Below are 24,850 nucleotides of genomic sequence, written 5' to 3' on the forward strand. Positions count from 1 at the left end.
TAACATGTACTTTATAAGATGGTAAATTTTGCAGTACTTTTTTGTTATTAAAGATAGAGCTTTCATTTAAAAGCTGTCAAGTACTCCTTGCAAAGGGACACCTTGTACGTAATTACTAAAAACTGGAAAAATTATAGTTTTTGAGAAAAATCAAAATTTTGGTTTTTTACCATTAACATGTACTTAATTATATCGAAAATTTTGCATAACTTTTTTGTTATTAAAGATAGAGCTTTCATTTAAAAACTGTCAAGTACTCCTTATAAACGGACACCTTGTACGTAATTATTATGAACTGAAAAAAATATATTTTTTGAGAAAAATCGAAATTTCGGTTTTTTACAATTAACATGTACTTTATTAGATCGTAAATTTTGCATAATTTTTTTCTTATTAAAGATAGGGCTTTCATTTAAAAACTGTCAAGTACTCCTTGCAAAGGGACACCTTGTACGTAATTACTAAAAACTGAAAAAAATATAGTTTTTGAGAAAAATAGAAATTTCTGTTTTTTACCATTAACAAGTACTTTATTAGATAGTAAATTTTGCATAACTTATTTGTAATTAAAGATAGAGCTTTCATTTAAAAACTTTCAAGTACTCCTTGCAAAGGGGCACCTTGTACGTAATAATCAAAAACTAAAAAAATTGTAGTTTTTAAAAAAAATCGAAATTTCGGTTTTTTACCATTAACATGTACTTTATTAGATCGTAAATTTTGCATAACTTTTTTCTTATTAAAGATAGGGCTTTCATTTAAAAACTGTCAAGTACTCCTTGCAAAGGGGCACCTTGTACATAATTACCAAAAACTGAAAAAATTATAGTTTTTGAGAAAAATCCAAATTTCTGTTTTTTACCATTAACATGTACTTTATTAGATCGAAAATTTTGCATAACTTTTTTTGTATTAAATTATTACTTTTTTATTAGTACAAGTTCCCTAGGTACTATAATGAGTTAGACAAAGATATTATTATTAAGTATACTTACCCCATATAGTTTTGTAAGCAGGAGGAGGAGGAAACGGGATAATTAAAATTTTCCTATGTGATATTTAGTAAGTACCATTTATTGTATCCAATAGACTGTTAGGAATAGAACGCTTTGAATCTTTATAGTTAAGTGGACATTAAATAATAATAATAATAAAATATTAATAAACTTGATTTTGTTGTTTCTTTAATTAATAACCGAATTTTTCATTCAAACTGGTACGACCGTCTCCGGTTTGATCGGTTGGTGGTCCCCACATGCTGTAGTTCTCCTTTGAGGCGTCTTCGGCGTAACCCTTGCGTTTCTCTATCTCGGTTTTGTGTTGTCTTTGTTCGTTACGTTTCTGATTCTTCTTCTTCTTTCTCTCGTCCTCGGTGGTCGAGTGGTCATCTGCAAATTTTACAATATTAAAGAAGAAGAAGAAGAAGAAGAAGAAGAAGAAGAAGAAGAAGAAGAAGAAGAAGAAGAAGAAGAAGAAGAAGAAGAAGAAGAAGAAGAAGCAGAAGAAGAAGAAGAAGAAGAAGAAGAAGAAGAAGAAGAAGAAGAAGAAGTCAAATAATGATGGTACTCTAGAAGTACCACCAAATAGAAGCCTAAGTTGGGACAAAAGAAGACAGTTTAATGTACTAAGAAAATTTGACCTTGAAAGGTATTTTCAAGGTCACTTGAAGGTCGAATCAAGGTAAGTAGATGTTAGAAAAATTGGTGCAAGTGAGTTTGATATCGCGAATAATTTTCAAGGTCACTAGAAGGTCGACACAAGGTAAGTAGCTCTTAGAAAAATTGGTGCAAGTGAGTTTGACCTCGCGGATAATTTTCAAGGTCACTAGAAGGTCGTGACAAGGTAAGTAGATCGCAGAAAATAAGTGCAAGTGAATATGATCTCGCGGTTAATTTTTAAGGTCACTACAAGGTCGACACAAGGTGAGTATTTGTTAGAAAAATTGGTGCAAGTGAGTTTGACCTCGCGGATAATTTTCAAGGTCACTAGAAGGTCGAGACAAGGTAAGTAGTTCATAGAAAATAAGTGCAAATGAATATGATCTCGCGGTTAATTTTTAAGGTCACTACAAGGTCGACACAAGGTGAGTAGTTGTTAAAAAAATTGGTGCAAGTGAGTTTGACCTCGCGGATAAGGTCACTAGAAAGTCGAGATAAGGTAAGTAGTTCGTAGAAAATAAGTGCAAGTGAATATGACCTCGCGGTTAATTTTCAAGGTCATTAGAAGGTCGACACAAGGTGAATAGTTGTTAGAAAAATTGATTCAAGGAAGTTTGACCTTGCGGATAATTTTCAAGGTCACTAGAAGGTCTACACAAGTTAAGTGGTTCGTAGAAAATAAGTACAAGTGAATATGAACTCGCGGTTAATTTTCAAGGTCACTAGAAGGTCGACACAAGGTAAGTAGTTCGTAGAAAATAAGTGCAAGTGAATATGACCTCGCGAAAAATTTTCAAGGTTATTAGAAGGTCGACACAAGGTGAATAGTTGTTAGAAAAATTGATTCAAGGGAGTTTGACCTTGCGGATAATTTTCAAGGTCACTAGAAGGTCTACACAAGTTAAGTGGTTCGTAGAAAATAAGTACAAGTGAATATGAACTCGCGGTTAATTTTCAAGGTCACTAGAAGGTCGACACAAGGTAAGTAGTTCGTAGAAAATAAGTGCAAGTGAATATGACCTCGCGAAAAATTTTCAAGGTTATTAGAAGGTCGACACAAGGTGAATAGTTGTTAGAAAAATTGATTCAAGGGAGTTTGACCTTGCGGATAATTTTCAAGGTCATTAGAAGGTCTACACAAGTTAAGTGGTTCGTAGAAAATAAGTGCAAGTGAATATGAACTCGCGGTTAATTTTCAAGGTCACTAGAAGGTCGACACAAGGTGAATAGTTGTTAGAAAATAAGTGCAAGTGAATATGACCTCGCGGATAATTTTCAAGGTCACTATAAGGTCTACACAAGGTGAGTAGTTTGTAGATTATAAGTGCAAGTGAATATGACCTCGCGGTTAATTTTCAAGGTCACTAGAAGGTCGACACAAGGTTAGTAGCTCTTAGAAAAATTGGTGCAAGTGAGTTTGACCACGCGGATAATTTTCAAGGTCACTAGAAGGTCGTGACAAGGTAAGTAGATCGCAGAAAATAAGTGCAAGTGAATATGATCTCGCGGATAAATTTTCAAGGTCACTACAAGGTCGACACATTGTGTCTTGCACTTGCACCAATTTTTCTTCGATTCGTCACCTTGTCTCGACCTTCTAGTGACCTTGAAAATTATTCGCGAGGTCAAACTCACTTGCACCAATTTTTCTTCGACCCTGTCACCTTGTGTCGACCTTTTAGTGACCTTGAGAATTAACCGCGAGGTCAAACTTACATGCACCAATTTGTCTTCGAACCTCTCACCTTGTGTCGACCTTGAGAATTAACCGCGAGGTCAAACTCACTTGCACTAATTTTTCTTCGAACCTCTCACCTTGTGTCGACTTTCTAGTGAACTTGAAAATTATCCGCGAGGTCAAACTCACTTGCACCAATTTTTTAATTTTACGTGTAACAACATATAACTACATGGCTAAAAATACGTTTGGAACGAATTTACCTGTATAAAAATACGCCTGGAAAATTTGGAATCTCTCAACAGGTTTTTCCTCATTTTCTCGAAAACTAGTAGGAAAATGGAAATTTTTCTTTCAGCATTAAATTCACAATCCAAAATAGAACAAAACATATAAAATAACATTTTGCCCTAAATCGAAAAATAAAGAAGTTATGGAGGATTTTAGAGAAAATGAAAAATTTTAAGTGCAAAATTGAAACAAAAATTTTTTCGAAAAATTTTAATTTTTTTTGGGCAAATCGATAACTCACTCGAAATGCGTCAAAAAAGTCTTATAAAACTTTTTTGAAAAATATACCTGAAAAAAGTTATACCCCAAAAGTCTTCGTCAAAAAATCCAAAGGGCCCCTGGAAAAATGTTCATGATTTCGGTTTTTATTTTTTTTCTGGAAAACTGTTGGTCGTAGAAAGAAACTGTTAAAACAAAAGTTGTTGGGAATTTTAATACGCATTAGATGCAATACAAAAATAATTTTTATATCCAACAGTTTTCCAGAAAATTGATAAAAACCTCTAGACAGTTTTTCCTCATTTTCTCAAAAACTAGTGGGAAAATATAAAATTTTCTTTTAGCATTAGATTCACAATCGAAAATAGAATAAACCATATAGAATAACATTTTGCCCTAAATCCAAAAATAAAGAAGTTTTTAAGAAAAATTTTGTGCGAAAAAATTTTTTTTTAGAAAAAATCATCAAAATCGCTCAAAAACCTTTAAAAAAGTCTCATAAAACCCTTTGACCGCTTGATTTTTACGTTATTTACAGTGCATTAAGGACCGCGGATTCACACTTACAAAGGCTAAAACAACAGAATAAAAATCAATGGAGAATAGATTTCTTATATTTGTTTAATTGTTGATAAAAGCGCACTTTAGGATTAAACAAAAAAAATACAAAAAACCAAGGTACAGTCGTAAAAAGGGCAAATTTTTACAATAAAACAGTAAAATCGGAAGTAAATACTCACCATTTTCATGAAACCCACTAGACCCGCTTGTTCCCGGTTTCGCGTCATCCTTGTTCACCACTTCCGCTTTATTCTGACAACACTTCCGCTCCAAATCGGTGAATCCCTTCTCGATTTCCCCGGAAATGTGCTACAGTTCCTTACCCATATGTCTCACCTGATTTACCATCTAAAAACGACCAAAATAAAATGTATGAAATTAGACGTTGGATATAACATGTATACTATTTATATTTTATGAAAATTACCGTATGTACCTTAAATTTGCCGTTCAAAATCTCATTTAGATCGTCCAAAATTCGACCCAGTTCAGTTTCGAGTTTAGTTTTTATTAATTGAGAATCATCTAAAGAGGGTTTGAGGTTAAGTTATTGTGAAACGAAGAAAAGATTAGAATTACTACTTTTTACATTTGCTTATTTAAAGTTGAATCAGGGTTTGTTAAATTAAGCTAAGGAGCTGTTAAAAAGGTGCCCTCTTTTTCTCTTATTATATTATGATATTTATTTAGTAGTTAAAATTTAAATAAAGAAAATAGCCTCAGAAGAACAAAGGCCCTGACCCAATATATACTATTTGAATTTGTTAATTATTTTGTATATAAATAATTAATACAAAAACAGTGTTAATTAATTAAGTATTATGGACGAAAAACTGTGATTTTGCAGAAGAATTTCTCACTGGTAACGTGTGTGGGGTGGGTGGGGGGCTAAGGGTAATGTTACTGAAAAACGGTGTTTCTTGCAGAAAATAACTGTTTTTTAATAAAATTACTCTTACCCCCACCCACCCCACACACCTTACCAGTGAGAAATTCTTCTGCAAAATCATTGTTTTTTAAAATAGAACAAAGACCATGATCCAATATATAGTTTTTCAATTCGATAATAATATTATACAGAAATATTTAATACAAAAAAGTGTTAATAAATTAAGAATTGTTGACCAAAAACAGTGTTTTTGCAGAAGAATGTTTCACTGGAAAATTGTGCGGGGTGGGTGGGGAGGCAAGGGTAATGTTATAAAAAAACAGTTATTTTCTGTAAGAAACACCGTTTTTCAGTAACACTACCCTTAGCCCCCCACCCACCCCACACAATTTACCAGTAAAAAATTCTTCTGCAAAATCACTGTTTGTCGTCCATAGTACGCATGAACAAAAGATAAGTTTGTCCATAATATCCAATTTAAGAACACTGTTTTAGCACTAAAAATGTATAAATAATATATATATATATATCCGATCTAATAACACTATTTATTAATTAAAATTTGATATATATATATATATATATATATATCAAATTTTAATTAATAAATAGTGTTATTAGATCGGATACTATGGACGAAAAACATCGATTTTGCAGAAGAATTTCTTACTGGATACATGTGTGGGGTGGGTGGGGGGCTAAGGGTAGTACTACTGAAAAATGGTGTTTTTGCAGAAAATAACTGTTTTTTTTTATAACATTACCCTTGCCCCCTCCCCACCCACCCCGGACAATTTTCCAGTGAAACATTGTTTTGCAAAATCACTGTTTTTCGTTCATAGTACGCATGAACAAAAGATAATTTCGTCTATAATATCCAATCTAGGAACACTGTTTCTGCACTAAAAATTTATAAATAATATATATAAAATCATCAAAAATCAGTATCAAATTTAAATAAACAAACAGTGTTACTAAAATTGGATTCGACGAACTCATTTATTGTTCATGCACACTATTTCGTAAAACAGTGATTTTTCACAAGAATTTCTCACTGGTTAAAGATGTGGGTGGGTGGGGGGGGCAAGGGTAGTGTGAATAAAAAATAAACAAGTTATTGTTAATTTTCTGTAACCTAAAAAAGCAAATTATTTAATACATTTAATTGTCTCGTTAAAGACAATTATTTACTGCAAAAAACACCGTTACTCAGTTGCACTACCCTTAGCCCCCCACCCACCCCACACAATTTACCAGTAAGAAATTTTTCTGCAAAATCACTGTTTTTCGTCTTTCGTCATCCAATGATTTCGTTGATAATACATAATCTAATAACAAGTTTTACACTAAATAATTATATATATAAAATTTAATTAAATTTAAATAAACAATTGATGTGATTAGATTGGATATTATCGACGAAATCGTCTATTGTTCATGCATACTAAATTATTTATCACATCAGTGATTTTTAAGATCTATTCCGCATCAGCTTGGGATCACTGTCGTGATAAATATTCAGTATCAAGTTTGAGAGAAACTATAATATTTACTTAAAAAAAAAATGCATATAGCTTAAAAATTAACACGACAGGAATTTTTGTCGGAAAACAATAATATTTATTACGACAGTGATTTTCAAATCTCACAATATCGCGTTTTTTTTTACAATTAAAAATAAATGAATAACTATAATTCGGTGTGCCTGGACACGTCTGGATTGGCAATCAATCAATCAATGCTTTATTGTCAAGAAATTGTTACAATTTGTAGACAAAGCTGTAAAACAAAAAAGACACAAAAATACAAACAAAACACAATTAAAGAAAAGAAAAACAAAACAAAATTTAAAAAAAAATAAATAAATAGAATAGAATAGAATATCTACAATATATACAGATTAATACAATTTAAAAATTGTAAGTAGTCAAAAATATTATTATAAAATATACAATTTAATGTATATAATGTCAAAAAAAAATCATTAAAAAATCTCTCTATGTTAAAAAAAATGTAAAAAATGCTTAAAAAAGTAAAAAATTATGAAAAATCCTAAAATAGCTGCACAACGCAGTATACCTAAACATGTACAGATAGTAAAAATACATAATCAGCTAGTGCGAAATTTCAAATCAATGATTACAAAAAAAAAATCGTTAACTGTGTAAAAAGCTCTCTCCAGTAAGAATGCTTTTAATGCTTTACGAAATGCAAAAAAAGATGTGATGGATTTAATTTCGAATGGCAGATGATTGTGCATTTTTTTTGCATTATATAATATGGAACTTTTGACCAACTCTGAATGTGGGGTATCACGGATCATGTTCCGTGTTTCTAAGTGGATAACTATGGGAAGGCCTATCAGATGCTGAACCGTGGACTGAACCGTTGCGTATTAGACAAACGGACTCAAATATGAATAAAGATGGAAGAGTTGATATTTAAAATTTTTTGAAGAAACGCTGGCAATGACTTCTGTATTTAAGTCTCAGTGTATAACGTAGATCGCTCTTTTGTAGTCTAAAAATACGGTCAAATTGAGTTGCACTACATGTACCCCAGAATGGAAGGGCGTATCGAAGGTGCGATTCAAAAAGGGCAAAATAAACTGTTCTAGAAGTAGACAGGCTAAGCTCCTTAGAAATTGATCTTAACGCAAAACAAGCGGAACTTAATTTTCTTGATAAAAAGTCAATATGTGTGTCCCATTTTAACGAGTTGTCAACAGTTAGCCCTAAAAACTTTACAGAATCAACTTCGTCAATTGTTGCTTTACCAAGTACAAAAGATTGCAAGGTATTTTTATAGGAAAACATTTTAGTTTTGGAAATGTTGAGACAAAGGAGATTAGAGTCGCATCATGATTTGATAGTAGTTAAATCACTTGGTACGGTTGTATGAAGTGTAGAAATATCCGGATTACTCCAGGTAAAACTAGTATCATCAGCAAATAGACAGACTTTACCGTTTATATCGTCGAACGTAGTCGGAACAATACAAATCGGCAGTAGCTGCGCGAGAATTTACGTAATTTCGCTATTTTCAGTGCAAATTTTTTATCCAAAATAGTCTCTTTATATTCCTTAGGAGCACCAAATCACCTGAAGAATTTAATTTTTAGAAATAAGTAAAAAAATTGTGAAAATAAACGGGGATTGGTGTTTATAATATTGTGGCGATAACACGTTATTTACATTCCGATGTCTTTGCTGCGTTCCAAATTCATGTTTGAGTTACTAATTTTTGTTTTGTTGGTTTGGTTGAAATAGTGATTGGATGACATATAGACCTAGTGTGGGGTTGGATTTGTGAAAAAGGGGAAAAAAAAAGTAGAACCATAGAAGGTATGGCACCGGTTATCACTTGTAGTTTATGTAATAAGAGCATTTCAAAAAGTGTGTACAAAATACAATGTGGATTGTGTAAAGTTTATCTTCACCTCCAATGTGCAAATGTTAGCGAAGTGCAAGCCAAAGTACACCTTGCACAGAAGAAGGACTGGGTCTGTCAACAGTGTAATGACAGCAAGGAAAAGGAGGTGCAAAATTCAGCTTCTACCTCAGGAAAAAATATAACAAATAAAAAGAACAAAGACGACCATCAACAAGAAAAAAAAGGAGAGGCGGATAGGAAAGAACTTGCAGAACTCATATCCATGGTAAAAGAACTGAAGCAGGAAATCCGAGAAATGAAAGGCTCGCTAGACTACATTAACGAGCTTTTTGAAACAGAGAGGGTGCGTAACCGAGTCTTCGAAGGAATTATTAAAGAATTGAAAGCGGAAAATACGTGCCTAAAAAAGAAATGGGCCATGTCACTGCTGTAATAAATACCATGGAGTATCAAAAAATAAAAAGTAACGTGGTAATTTCTGGTATCTGCCATGATAAACATGAAAAGCAAGAACAAATCGAGGCCAAAACATTGACCGTATTAAGACATATCGACGAAGGTATTAAAAATGCAGATATCACTGAAATCGAAATACAAAACACCAAATCAGATAAACCAATAGTGGTTGCCATATTCGCTAGTGAAAAGAATAAAACTGATTTGCTCAAAAAAAGATCGACAAGGAAAAATTACTGGAGAAGCGTGCGGCATTCCAAATATACGAAACATTTATATTAATGAGGAGCTAACATTTATGACTCTGAATCTTCTACGTGAGGCATCTAAACTAAAAGGGATAGGGTTTGATTTTGTCTGGAGCAGAAATGGTCAAGTGTTTGCACGGCGCAAGCAGGGGGAAGACGCAATAAAGATACATAATAGGTATCATTTGCAAGATATTGTGAAAAATGTAAGTGAATAAATAAGATAGTTTTAAATTAGGAGTAGACAAAAATAAGTACAGTAGTCTATATTTCTTTTTCATAAATGGCGCTTAACACAATCTGCGATGATGCTCAAGAATATATAACTAACGTTATTGATAGTATAGATGAGACATATTTCTTTAATTATGAGAATAGAGATTTAAATGTTATCCACTTTAATGGTAGGAGCTTAAGTAAAAATTTTAATAATTTGTTGGCATATTTAGCATATCTAGACAAAAATTTTGATGTAATTGCACTTTCCGAAACCTTTGGCTTAAAAGATAAAAAAAATAACCTAAATATACCGGGTTATATTTTCTGTTATAATGAAAGTACAACTAATAAAAATGATGGCTTTGCTTTTTATATTTAATCGGCATTGTTAAAAGCTGTTGAAACTGTAGAGATTAATAACTGTAAATTTCTTCGGGCAATTTTGAATAAAAATTCGTGTGAATTAGGCATTACCGGAATATATCGATGTCACTATAATTCAATATGATTTAATTCAAAGACAATATGATTTAATTCAAAGTCTTGAAATATTTTACAATAATTTAACTCCAAAACTGGAGACAGAAATCTTTTGTGGTGACACAAATATTGATATAAAGGGAAAAAACGAAAACATATTGCATAAGTGCCTTTATTTAAATTTGTTTTCATCTCTAGGCTTTAGAAGCAAAATAAATGACTTTACTAGAGTAGATGGGCCACATAATTTATGTTTAGATCATTATTTTATAAAAACATCAAAAAAAACTAATGGGAGTATTCTCAGAGGTGGACATTCAGACCACTTCCCTATTTTGCTAAATATCATTTTAAAAGAAAAAAACTCACTACACTCTAGTGTAAATAAATATATAAAAAAACTTGATGATCATAAATTAAATGTATTTCTTCGATCAGAAAACTGGGGAAGTATTCTTGAAGAAAAAGAACCAAGTAAATGTGCCCACTTATTTATTGAAAAATTAAAATCATACATTAGTTTATCTACAAAAGAATCTTATATTAAATGTAAATATAGAAAGAAGAAATCTTGGTTGACGGGTAATTTATTAAGGTGTATAAGAGAAAGAGATAGGTTAAAAAAGATATCAGGTTTAAACCCAAATAATTTAAATGCCAAGGAAATGTTTGTAAATTACAGAAAAATGTTGACAAAAATACTGAGTAAAGCTAAAGCTGTATATTTTAGGCCAATTTTTGAAACATGTAAACAAAACCCAAAAGAGTTGTGGAATAACATAAAATATGTCACTAATCAAAACTCAGCTAAGCCGAAAGTAACTAGTGTAATGGGGGAGTCAGATTTGGTAACAACAGATCAAAAAATATCAGAGGAATTTAATAAATACTTTAGTACGGTGGGGCAAACACTAGCCGCTAAAATAAAAAACCTCAAAACTATGTTATTAATCTTCAAAAAAACTGTAAAAGTAGTTTTTTTCCTAAACCTATTGTCGAAGGTGAACTTATTACTATAATTGGATCTTTGGGAAATAGTGATTCAAATGTTGATAATGGCATATCTAATAATTTTATTAAGAATTATAACAGATAGTTGATAGTGCCTCTTTTACATCTGGTAAATACTATCTTTGGGTCTGGAGTTTACCCTGAAATTTTAAAAAATACAATCGTTATACCACTTCATAAATCAGGACCAAGGGATGAGTTAAAAAATTACAGACCCATAGCTCTCACCAACAGCATAAGTAAAGTTGTAGAAAAATGTATTAAATTGAGATTATGTAATTATATTGATAAAAATAACCTACTTAATGCAAATCAATATGGTTTTAAGACGGGAATGGGAACTGAGGATGCTTTAGTCAGGGTAGCTGACGACATAATAAATGCTTTTAACACCAATACAAAATGTATGACAATCTTCCTGGACCTGGCTAAGGCCTTTGATACTGTGCCGCACCACATCTTGATGGAACGCTTAGAAGCTAAAGGTATAAGAGGAATACCATTAAATTTATTAAAATCATTTCTTGAAAATCGTTACCAGCAAGTTAAGATAGGCGAGATTCACAGTAGTAAAATTCCAGTGAGGTGTGGTGTGCCACAGGGCACAGTCCTTGGTCCAATATTGTTCACTCTCTATATGGATAGTATATTTTCGGTAATAACAAGTGTGCAAGTTGTCTGTTACGCTGATGATACAGCTCTCATGGTTGGGGGTGGCACGTGGGATGAAGTGTTTCAAAAGGCCGAACAAGCTCTTGTTGAGGTTAAAAAATGGCTGGATTTTAGTTTATTATCTCTTAATATTGACAAGACTCATTTCATGTGTCACTCCATGACAAAAGCAGGATTACCTTATGACCTTGAGACTATTAAAATTCACGACAATGATTGTAGGAATATGAAAACTTGTAATTGTGTGCGGATTAGTGCAGTGGACGAAATGAAATATTTGGGTGTCTACTTTGATAGGCATCTAAAATGGGAGATACATGTGCAATATATCTGTGGTAAACTTAGAAAACTTATGTATAAATTCTATAAATATATTAAGACAATGTTTGTCACGTAAAACAATACTAAATATTTACAAAGGTTTAGTAGAATCAATTATTAACTATGGAATTTGTATCTGGGGAGCCGCCAGTAAAACTTTCTTGAATCCTCTTGAAATTACCCAAAAAAAAATTATAAAGATATCTCTTTTAAAAAATATAATGCATCATACCGAGTTACTATTCCAGGAATCTAAATTACTTACCATTACTAAATTATATTTAAAATCAATAATTAGACTCCTTAGTAACCAGAAAATTAACATTAATACATCAACCCACTCAATTGCAACTAGATTTGCACAAAGTAAATCAATAATCTTATCAACTCCAGTGCATTATACCGCAGTTCAGAAAAGTATAGTCTTCTTAGCTCCCAAAATATACAATCAATTGCCTCAGGAACTAAGAAATAAACCATTCTCTAAAATTAAACGGAAAGTTAATTCATGGCTACTAAACCTTCAAAAAGATATACTTCTGACAGTAATATAGATTATTTATAATATTTTATCACAATAGGTATGTACGTAGAATTGCTTGTTCTTTTCTCATTTTCTATTGTTCCGACTAACGACAAATAAAAAGCATTTTCTGCTTATATGTATATTTATTAATTGATGAGTATATAGACACACGCACAACTTTTTAAAAGTAATTGTGTGTCTAGTCTTAGGCAAGTATTATGTTGTATATTTTCCTAAAATAAAGAGATTTATTATCCTTATTATCCTAATATTTAGATTAGTAATGTCATTGATGAAGATAAGAAACAAAATAGGGCCAAGTACGGAACCTTGAGGCACTCCACTTTGTATTGGCTTGCAAGAAGACATAGTCGAATCAATTCTCACAGCTTGACTTCTGTTTTTGAGATACGACTTAAACCATTCAAAAGGCGCTCCTCTGAACCCGTAATATTGCAACTTTTTTAATAAGATGTAATGATTAACACAATCAAAGGCTTTAGAAAAATCACGGAAAATTATTGCTGTAGTGTGTTGGTTGTTTTAGAGTATACATTATTAAAAAGAGAAAACATAGCATCATTTGTGCATTTGTTATTTAAAAATAGGGAAGTAAGTATTTTATATTTTAGCAAAAATGATAGAAGTCTTTTTTTAACTAATCTTTCAATAATTTTTTAAAGTGTGGGAAGAAGAGCGATAGGGCAATAGTTGGAAGACTGATCTTTGTCTTCTCCTTTATGTAGTGGAATTATTATCGCCATCTTAAGGCAGTTAGGAAAAACACCTTTTTGAAAAGACTGATTAATTAGAGTAATAAGATGACATAATGTACATTCGGGCAGATTTGAAAACATTTTGAGAGTAAGTTCATCAATTCCAGAGGAGCCTTTGTTTTTGATTTCCCTAATTGAACTGCAAAGCTCTGGTAACACTACGGGCGTAAAGAAAAAATTGTGGAAATTCTCATTAGCAATGGCAAGATATGAAAGTGGATCATGGGAAGGAGTTATGGTACTCATTAAATTATTTGCCACATTTACAAAATAATCATTAAGGTTCTCAGATGAAGTGGAGATAGTATTCGACAAAGAAGGCTTATTTCTCAAAGCATTTACGATCGACCATGTTTCCTTAGCCACATTTTTAGATTTAGCCAGTCTCCTATTATAGTAAATATCCTTGGCTGCTTTTAAAGTTCTCTGATAAATCTTTTTGTAAAGTCTTACGTATTCATGAAAAAAAGCGCTGTCTGAAAATTTCTTAAGATGAGATAATAAGCGCATGTTCTTAGCAGATGTACGCAAGCCTTGGGTAGACCAGGGGTTATGTTGCTTCTTTTTAAGAGGTCTCAAAGGAAAGGATTTGTGAGAAAGACTAGATAGCGTTTTTACAAATCTAGAGAATTCTGAATCAACGTCGTCAGAGAAAATATTCCAGTCAGTTGATTGACAAAGGTGCCTAAAATGTAAAAAATATTTATCCAAGAAAATACGGCCTAATTTGCGTGGAACATTTTTACTTTTAGATTTAGTTATGGAAAACTTTGTTAACACTGCTTCATGGTCTGAGAAACATGAGCTTAAGACAGTACAATCGACGAAATCTGGCTCAAAGGAAGATACGACATAATCTATTAAACTAGAGCTGTTTTAGTTATGCTGGTAGGTGATTTAATATGCATGATTAAGCCAAAAGAGTCGAAAATGGACTGGAGAGATTCTTGAGCAGCACACATACTGGAAAAATCAATGTTTAGGTCGCCACATAAAATAAGTTTGCTTTTTAACGGCAGAGACTTTATTGCACTGTTTCTCGCACAATGCCTAAATGTGGGTTCCAGGGTTATGATTATTAGCCTTTATTAGGGCACACAAAGAAAACGCAGCTTTATATCGTTAAACCCAGCTTTAGTATTGAAAGATAAATCAATGTCATAATTGACAACTAATTTAACCTATAACCTCAATTCAAAAAAAAAATACAAAGACAGTAGTGCTCTAATACTTAAGTTATAATTATGAAATTTAAAATTATGAGAAAGAAAATAAAGTAAAATTTAGCACTTAATACTTATTCAATTGTACATCTGATAATACCTCGCATATACGTATATACTCAGTTCCCAATTTCAAATCAAATCAGTGATGGTGGCTATATAAACAATTTTGCTAAATTGAGTTTAAAATCTGTGATCATTTCTACATATTAATTCCAAAAAAGAAAAATAATCTATAAATTGCAACGAGCCGATAAATCAATACCTGAAGAAACCAAGCCAAAAAAAAAAAGGGGCTACCCGAAATTCTGAGTCTCTCCGACTGGTAGCAGGGCCCACCTGATCTGAATGGGGCTCCTTTGTTGGCAGCTATACGTTTGGGTCAAAAGAGGCAGCAGCAGATCGACCAGTTAGGATACTTCCAGAATGTCTAGCAGGTAGTGAAAGGCAATCGGTATTAGGTGTAGCTGATTGGGAGGAATGCAGGTTCCGGAGGTGATGATCCAAGCGACTTGATGTGGTAACACGTGGAGTAGCAAGTGAGGTGGAAGCAGTAACAATAAAAATGCAGCAAAAGCAGAAGCAGAGGATAAGCAGAAGGTACAGGAAGGCCTAAAAATGGGGACCAAACATGAGGTTCGACATGGCTGTCAATTTTATGGCATTTTTGTGTGGGTAAGTAAGTTAAATTTTATAAAATTGCTCTCTGAAAAGTTGGATGCATTGATGTTCTTTTGAGTTAAACCGAAAAGCATGCAAATAAGAAATTAATTAGATGAAAAAAATAGGAAAATGACTTAGGCATGTAACATGTGCTAACTTACCGAAGATGGAGTGTGGCCTTTTCTGGGGTTTATTTAACACAACAAAAACAAGGAGCCCTATAAACTCTTAGGCCTTCTTAGAAAATCAGCAATTAAGCTATCCTAGCACATACTAGTAACTACAAAAAAATTAGGCTGAGATAGGGTCTACCTTTTCACATCCGCATTATCCGCATATTTAAACCTGTAACACATCCCTCCTTCCTGAAAAGGAAGTTTACCTGAAACTTGCAATGGAAATTCAATCCCTAATAAAGAAAAACTAATCTAACTAAATAACTAATAAAAGAAATCCTAACTTGAAAATACTTAATATAATACAACATTATAAGAACCCTCAAAATAACTACAAAGAAACGAATCTATAATAATATCTAATTTACGCTGACTTATAACTTAGAAACTAACATTAGATTTGATCTTGAACGTTATTATCAGGTGGATGTGCCTTTAAGTCTTTAGCATGCCAAACTCCACGACAACGGCCTGTCAAGTCCGAAACTTCGTCCGAAACCATGGAGAGAGAATTTTGCTGATCTTGTAGGGCCCAAGATATTTAGGCGCGAACTTTGAAGTAAAGTTTTTGGCAGCATTAGAGATAACATAATTTCTCTGCCATACCTCCTGACCAAGTTGAAAACGCTCATCGCGATGCCGTAAGTTATAACGTCTACTACGTTGCTCGCAAGCCCTTTTCAGTCTTTTCTGAACATCGACAAATACCTTTTCCAATGTTTTCGATCGCAAAGTTGGATCGGAATCATTAGGGTTAGATGGAGAAATTAAAGTCGGGGTGGGACACAGAAATCGAAGTTTGGGGTTAGACCCGTAACTTCGTATCTTGCTGATCGGATTGCACAACCTGCCTTAGCCAAAATTATATCCCACGTCCTATGATCCTCATCAACATAGCTTGAGATTATGGTTTTTAGAACACGGTGGACACGCTCTACAGGGTTAGCCTGTGGGTGGTAATTAGCAGTATAACGTATTTGGATACCATACTCTTGCATTTTATTTTGGAAAGCCCCACTACGAAACTGAGGTCCATTGTCGGCAATGATTCTATCAGGGATTCCGTAAACCAAAAGTACATGGTCCTCGAGCCATTTTAATATACTGCTGGCGGTAGCCACTCGTAAAGGAAAGAAGAGAGGATACTTACTGAACAAATCATATACTGACAATACGAAGGAATATCTAGAACGAGAATGAGGCAAGGGACCCACAAGGTCTACACTGAGGATTTGCCAAGGTCTAGTCAGGGTTGGTTGTGGACTAAGAAGGTGGCCAGAAGAGACTTTTTGAAGAGGTTTAGTCCTTAAGCAAGTGTGACATCGGGCAATATACCTAGCTACGTCACACTTTATATTTGGCCAGTAATATTTCTGTGAAATACGGGAAAGAGTCTTAAACACTCCAAGATGACCACAGGTGGGAGGATCGTGATGTGCCTTTATGACGTCAGATCGTTGATTTCGTGGTACAATCTGCAACCAAGCATCGTCAGGATTATCTAAAGCGGGGTATTTTGACTTAGTGCGCTTATAGAGCTTATTATTAGAAATCCACCATAGTGGGTACTTAGATGGTTGCTCTTTAACGCGTTTTAGCATGCGGGAATACCGTATGCTAAAACAGTAAATGCAAACAGTAGTATGCGATCAGGAAAGAAGAATCGTTCGTTGACATGTCATTCAGAGGTGCTACCTCATCTACCACTGGTACCGAACGAGATAATGCATCGGGGACGATGTTGTCTTTACCCTTACGATGAACTATGTCAAAATCGTACTGTTGTAGCCTTACAGTCCATCGAGCAATGCGTTCTGCTTCTGCTCAATGCTTTTCTGTTGTGCTATACCGACGCTCGTTTTTGGTAAGAGACCTACTTAGGAAACAAATAGCGTGCTCTTCGTCACCTTGAACCTGATAAAGGACAGCTCCAAGTCCAAAATCGGAAGCGTCACATTGGATAATAAAAGGAAGATCAAAATCTGGACATGATAAAACCGGTGCGCTCACCAGTTTCTCCTTAATAGTATTAAAAGCATTTTCACATTCAGGACTCCATACAAACTTTACGTTCTTCATGGTCAATGAGGTCAAGGGAGATACTATCGTGGAAAAATTAGGGACAAACCTCCGATACCAAGATGCGAGTCCAACAATTCTTCTAATATCAGTAACAGTCTTGGGGGTTGGTATACGCAGAATAGCCTCAATCTTATCGGGGTCCACTAGTAGACCGGAAGAATTAACAATGTACCCCAAATATTTTAACTCGGGTTTACAAAAGGTACACTTCTCTCTGTTAAGAGTTAGACCTGCCTTAACGATCCTCTGTATGACCTCACGTAAAACACAAATATGTTCCTCGAACGACGGGGTGGAAATGATTACGTCGTCAAGATAGACGAAGACGTATGGCTCCAAGTCAACACCAATAACAGAATCGATCAGTCTTTGCCACACTGCAGGGGCATTAGTCAACCCAAAGGGCATACGGGTAAATTGGAAAAGTCCTCTAGTAGGGACTGTAAATGCAGTAAGAGGGCGAGATTCTGGTGCAATAGGTATTTGCCAATACGCGGACTTAATATCCAACGTACTAAGGAACTTGGCATCCCTTAATTTATCTAAAGTGGCAGAAACAAAAGGTATGGAATAACTGTCTTTGATGGTCACACGATTTAAAGCGCGATAATCGACACAAAAACGCCATTCGCCAGTTTTTTTCTTAACCATTACTATTGGAGATGACCAGGGTGAAATAGATGGTTCCACAATACCATTGGCAATCATTTGTTCCAATTCAGTATTGACATCCTTTTGAAGGGCACGGGAAAGAGGATAATAGCGCTGTTTGATAGGTGCTGAATTTGTCCTGATTTCTAGCTTGACCAAATTAGTACAACCCAATGTTGAACTCATGTTGGAAAAGACATCCTCGATAAGTCGATCGAGAGTTTCTTTTTGTGTTGGAGTCAGAGTATCAACGGATTGAATTGCGGCAGTTTCGTGACAGTAGTATGGAGCAACATCTTTGAAATGCCATTCCCCAGTGTTAAGGTCAGGTATGATCCCCATACGAGTCCAAAAATCAATACCTAAGATCAAGGAATGGGGTAGGGAGGGAACAACCAAAACATCCATAAGGACTACGCGAGTGCGAAGCCTCATAGGTAAGGTCACAATTCCTTTTATTGAACATTGTTGTCCATTGGCTACAGTGCACTCAGTGGCCCCAGATTGTTTAAGGGTGCAATAAGTAGACAAAACAGACCATCCGGCAGAACCAATAATAGTTCGAGATGCTCCACTATCAAGTAAACCTAATAGTGATTTTCCAAAAATGTCTATGTGCAGATAAGGACGCTCATCACCTTTGGCATGTGCCAAGACGAAATCAAGGACGGCAGAAGTACGAACATGTTTCAATAGACTAATAGCCGATTGCGATTCAAAAGATAGGCAAGAGGGACGGCCTATGCTCTTGCCGATGCCTCGTTTTTTGAGCATGTTGGACAAGTCTTTGCACTAACGTCTCTCTTTCCGCATCGGAAATAAAAGAACGTTTTGGGCTTAGAACATTTACGAAAACGATGTCCGCTGTCACCGCAATTCCAGCAGGTTACAACAGAAGAAACTGCATCTATAGAAGTTGAATAAGCCGAATGATTATTAGGAATAATCGGCTTAACACCACTAGCCTCTGAATAAGACTCAATTGACGCTACGTGATGACTGGGTTTTCTGTAGGCAAGTTCAGGTTCTAATAGCTGTCTAATGTTTGTGGGGGGTGGGATAAATCTCTGCACTCTGGCTTCGGTCTCTTCAATTGCTCGACTTAACCTAGTCAACTCGTGAAGATCATGGATTTCATGGATAGCAAGCCTACTTTGAATATAAGGAAGTAAATTTCGACGAATAAGGTTAAGTTTGACTGATTCGGAGGGACTTTCTAAAAGTTTTTGAAATAGACTCTCCATTGCGACAATAAACGTAAGGACGCGTTCTTGTGATCCTTGGGTGCGTCTACGTATTTCATCCCATAAACCATATTCATAGTCATAAGGCCGAAAGGAATCTTTCAATTTAGTTACTAAATCATCCCAACTGGCAAATTTATTGGTACGATACCAAAGAAGGGCATCGCCAGTAAACAACTCTGGTGCAGACCGGAGTAACTGCTCCTTAAGTACACCTCGAGATAAACGTATTTCCTCAACTCTCTCTAGAAAGTCGTTAACACTAGCCTGTCCATTAAATTTAATATTCCATCGAAACACATCATGTGTATGGTATGAGGGATGCGATAGCTGTCTCGGCTCACGCCCGTAAGTTCGATTCGATGTGTCCGTCGGAGAAAAATTGACTTCTTCCAAATGACGAACTAAGTCGTTGATTGGTATGGACTGGGACAAGTTGTCTCCATGAGCAGTGGAGTTTGCTGGAGGAGATGGATAAACCACGGGGGGTCCAAAACGAACCTGTGATTGACGACTCATTGATTGAGACTCATTTGCTGAACTCATTGGATAACAGTTAATTTCACTTACCGGAGGTTGTGATATAGGATTCGAAGATATTGAGGACTTTGCATTAAGTTCATTTCCGGAAGACTGAAAGACTCTGGATCCGTCGCGCTGCATGAAATGACCATAGGAAGGTCTTGACTCAGATGTACTTGACGTTCTCTGCTGAGGATTAAAATAAGGACAACTGCTTTGAGCAAGCTCCAATAAATCCTGGAGTGGAAGTCTAGACTGTTGTGTCAAAGACGGATTGGAAGTAATCCCATAGGGTACTGCATCGCTATGAGATTCAATCTGAGGCAACTCCCTATTAATAGCTGAATGTGCAAAGGAGATAGAAGTACCAGACTGGAAATTATTCAAATGGTTCGACTGCTCTGCAACCTCGCATTGTGAAGTCGATGCGGCAGCAACATTGGAATTAACACGTTCCGCTTCAAGTTCTTCAACAGGTGTAGATTCCTCATCACTCAAAACAATTAAGTCATTTGAAACTACTAAGTTGTCTCCTGTATTTAAGGATTCATGGGATTCGTAAGATGGAGTGGCTCCTGTTACGGTAATGGCTGGTGGTTTGTTGGCATAAGAGCAAGAAGGCATGATACCTTGAGAAGCAAGATTAAGATCACCAAAAAGCTTAGTGCATGAACTTACAGTCTCATTTTTTAAAACCGACTCTACTTCTGACACAGCATGGACTCGATTGATACGCTGGTACAAATGCAACAAGAGGGTATTAATCCGTTTGGATTCTCCATCACAATAATCCTTCCCGAGAGTCTTAATATCCCGTTCAATAGATATTAATTTACTGCGACAAAGGCAAAGCTCACTATCCGTGTCGAAGGCAGTGGAACTAGGAGGATCAATGTGTTTCTCCCGTTCCAACCGTAAGGACTCACGAAGACTGGTCCGTTTTTGAGCGAAAGAACCGGTTAATGGGAGACCTCGAATGTGTAACTCATATTTTAGTTCCTCACCACCTAGATAATTAACATCCATTTCAAATGTCAAAATAGAGGGACAAAAAAAATATATATATTTATAGATATATTATATATAATTTAATAACGTTAATTAAATAAATAAGCTAAAAAAAAAATTAAAAGGAAAATATGATTAAGTATCCAAAGGATACCCCCACCCTTTCCGAAGAAAAAAAAATTAAAAAAAAAAAGGAATCAAAGTCCAACAGCAAATACACTACGTATAAGAGCAGTTAAGACTATAGTTATATTTATCATTCAGACCTACTAATAAGAAGTAAGAATAGTCAGGTACTTCAAAAAAAATAAATAAATAAATTTAAAAAAAAAACCAAAAGAAGTCTTAAAAATCAATCAAAGGTAATACCAGTAAATAAGCTTATTATACACACTTACTACAGTACTGCGCATGAACAGATTTTAAAAAAAATCAAAGAAAAAAAATATTAAAAAAAAAAACAAAATATTTAAAAACTTTTCGATTATGTTAATCACTCATAATTACTTCAACAAATAGATGTTCGCATTAAAAAAATTACATAATCAAAGTTCCAACAATTTATCTAAAGCAAATCAAACTATAATAAAAGAAAATGAAAAAGAAAATATATATCTCTATGATACTTTATAAAGTACTACTTCTTCTCGACAATACCTCTATTCAAGAATTTAAAAAAAAAATGTTTTTCCTTTTCTTCCCTTTTCTTTCTTTTTCCTTTCCCTTTCTTTTTTCACCTTCACACCACCCTGTAATCCTATAACACTTGAATCATTTATCCTTCCCTGCAACACCTGAAGATATTTCCTTGGTTTTTGGTAATTGGTCACCAACCTAAATAAAATTTGATAATTCTCTTTTTTTTTTAAATGAGAAGAAACACTGAACTGATGAAAACGTCAAAAAAAATAAGAATGGTAAAGTCAACCTTCTAAAACAACTAATCAAAATTAACTGCTAATGTTTAATATAATTAAAAGTTATTAGAAAAAAAAAAAATTGGTAAAGCATGAACTGACACGTTAGGCGCCAAATTTATTGCACTGTTTCTCGCACAATGCCTAAATGTGGGTTCCAGGGTTATGATTATTAGCCTTTATTAGGGCACGCAAAGAAAACGCAGCTTTATATCGTTAAACCCAGCTTTAGTATTGAAAGATAAATCAATGTCATAATTGACAACTAATTTAACCTATAACCTCAATTCAAAAAAAAAAAATACAAAGACAGTAATGCTCTAATACTTAAGTTATAATTATGAAATTTAAAATTATGAGAAAGAAAATAAAGTAAAATTTAGCACTTAATACTTATTCAATTGTACATCTGATAATACCTCGCATATACGTATATACTCAGTTCCCAATTTCAAATCAAATCAGTGATGGTGGCTATATAAACAATTTTGCTAAATTGAGTTTAAAATCTGTGATCATTTCTACATATTAATTCCAAAAAAGAAAAATAATCTATAAATTTCAACGAGCCGATAAATCAATACCTGAAGAAACCAAGCCAAAAAAAAAAGGGGCTACCCGAAATTCTGATTCTCTCCGACTGGTAGCAGGGCCCACCTGATCTGAATGGGGCTCCTTTGTTGGCAGCTATACGTTTGGGTCAAAAGAGGCAGCAGCAGATCGACCAGTTAGGATGCTTCCAGAATGTCTAGCAGGTAGTGAAAGGCAATCGGTATTAGGTGTAGCCGATTGGGAGGAATGCAGGTTCCAGAGGTGATGATCCAAGAGACTTGATGTGGTAACACGTGGAGTAGCAAGAGTAGCAAGTGATGTGGAAGCAGTAACAATAAAAATGCAGCAAAAGCAGAAGCAGAGGATAAGCAGAAGGTACAGGAAGGCCTAAAAATGGGGACCACACATGAGGTTCGACATGGCTGTCAATTTTATGGCATTTTTGTGTTGGTAAGTAAGTTAAATTTTATAAAATTGCTCTCTGAAAAGTTGGATGCATTGATGTTCTTTTGAGTGAAACCGAAAAGCATGCAAATAAAAAATTAATTAGATGAAAAAAATAGGAAAATGACTTAGGCATGTAACATGTGCTAACTTACCGAAGATGGAATGTGGCCTTTTCTGGGGTTTATTTAACACAACAAAAACAAGGAGCCCTATAAACTCTTAGGCCTACTTAGAAAATCAGCAATTAAGCTATCCTAGCACATACTAGTAACTACAAAAAAATTAGGCTAAGATAGGGTCTACCTCTTCACATCCACATTAAGCGAAACTATCTGTCATACTCTAGAACCAGATAGAGAATGAATCTATTAAAAATAGGATTGTCAGTTCCCTCCAAATTTTAAGGAATGCATTTATCTGTCAAGTACCTAGGTGTTGACATGCTGGGTTTAACTACTGGGTACTATCTGGTACCAACATTGGTTTAAGTAATTTGCAACTATGGAGCTAAATATCTATAACTTGAGGCCATGGTTTAGCAACAATAATTTACAAAAAAAAAACTGACAGACCAGATTGACATTAACATTCTTATCACTATTGATCCTTATGATTTGAACAAAATAAACAATTAGTTAATAAGTGCTCAGTATTCATTAAAATCTAAAATAGGCCAAATTGACCTGCAAGGTAAAATCAATGCAAAATCAATGGCAGTTCCTAATTCTATTCAATCAACAAAACAATGAAACAATATCCCATATTATTATTTACTTTCCTCATCCAATAATGGTTTTCCTTGCTTTTCAGAGTGGGTATGTTAGGAGGGACCATCTTAACGGTGTATCATATCTGTGTAGTATGTATATTTATGTATGATTTTTAAATAAATTATTTTATGAAACTATGGTTGAGATTTACTTTATCTTGGTAAAAAAAAAAATTAATAAATCAATTAATATATCTGCTGGAGATTAAACCTGTAACAACTTAAGCAAGCTTAGTAATTTTTTGGAAAAAAACATTTACGTCAGCATCAGGTGTTCTGTAAATACAAACAACGTAAAGATCAAAATTATTATTGTAGACAATGGAAAATTCAAATATTTTTTCAGAAACTAAATTATCGAACCTGGTTACCATTGACGTTGACATGAGTCGTTGCTAGTAGATAATATCACAGTACCTCCATGAGTTAAATTTGTTCTATCAAATCTGGCAACTGTAGTGTAATTATCGACCACCACAGGCTCACCAACATGCAACCAATGTTCAGTTATGGCAACGATTTCTGGAAAATGAAGTATTTCTAGTAAAAGAAATAAATCATTAGTTTTATGTCAATACCATAGGCATCATGGTACCGAAAGTAGAGCCTCCGCAAAGCGTCCACGCCACCAGGAAGTCCCTCTGATGCAAGTGCCAATCGGATGCTGGTGTTGGTATGTCCTTCAAAACACACACTGGAGGGTTGACCATGCAGATAGGCAAGGAATAGCCTAAGAGGTTTTAAGATGAAAGAGTCTCTCAGTCTGGCCAATAAATAGCGACCATCAGTCGCATCTGAGTCTCTTGATAGTCGCACTATTGGTGTAGTCAACGGATCCATATTTGCTGCTTTATTCGCCACTGAATTATTATCGATGACAAAATCAACCTCTAATAATTCTGTTACAAGGGATTTAGAGGCAGCAATGGCCTCCCTATCAGAACTAATTTTTAAAGATTGAACCTCTCTGGATATTGTAGCAGATGTTGATGAAACTGAGCGATGTGGTAGGTTATGGCTGTCTGAAGAGTGAGGCTGAGACTTAAACTGGGAAGGCTTAGATTTGGGCGAGGTGGTACTATTTATTTGGACTGGCGCTGTAGAGGTTTCCAAACATGGACGAGTGCAATTTTGTGAATCGCTTAGTGATATGATAACTGTTAATCCGCGTCTTATTTACAACATTTGCTTTTCAGAT

The 24,850-nt window shown here is 34.5% G+C and overlaps 3 long non-coding RNA genes across 4 annotated transcripts; 1 reads left to right on the forward strand and 2 right to left on the reverse strand.

Moving 5' to 3' along the window:
• Positions 1-1,053: 1,053 nt before the first annotated feature.
• On the reverse strand, positions 1,054-23,205 carry LOC126734722 (uncharacterized). Of its 2 annotated transcripts, XR_007660152.1 has the most exons (3): positions 23,036-23,205; positions 4,587-4,755; positions 1,054-1,388 (listed from the first exon to the last, which is right to left on the reverse strand). It is a non-coding gene; the product is annotated as an uncharacterized LOC126734722 (long non-coding RNA). The 2 variants fall into 2 exon arrangements; XR_007660151.1 differs by lacking the exon at positions 23,036-23,205 and having other exon boundaries at positions 4,587-4,881.
• Positions 11,190-12,051, reverse strand: LOC126734721 (uncharacterized). The gene is made up of 3 exons (XR_007660150.1): positions 11,642-12,051; positions 11,406-11,582; positions 11,190-11,243 (listed from the first exon to the last, which is right to left on the reverse strand). It is a non-coding gene; the product is annotated as an uncharacterized LOC126734721 (long non-coding RNA).
• On the forward strand, positions 21,725-23,790 carry LOC126734725 (uncharacterized). The gene is made up of 2 exons (XR_007660155.1): positions 21,725-22,886; positions 23,694-23,790. It is a non-coding gene; the product is annotated as an uncharacterized LOC126734725 (long non-coding RNA).
• The last annotated feature ends 1,060 nt before the right edge of the window (positions 23,791-24,850 follow it).

This window comes from Anthonomus grandis, chromosome 3 (assembly GCF_022605725.1).
Source record: "Anthonomus grandis grandis chromosome 3, icAntGran1.3, whole genome shotgun sequence".
In the NCBI taxonomy this organism is placed as follows: Eukaryota; Metazoa; Arthropoda; class Insecta; order Coleoptera; family Curculionidae; genus Anthonomus; species Anthonomus grandis.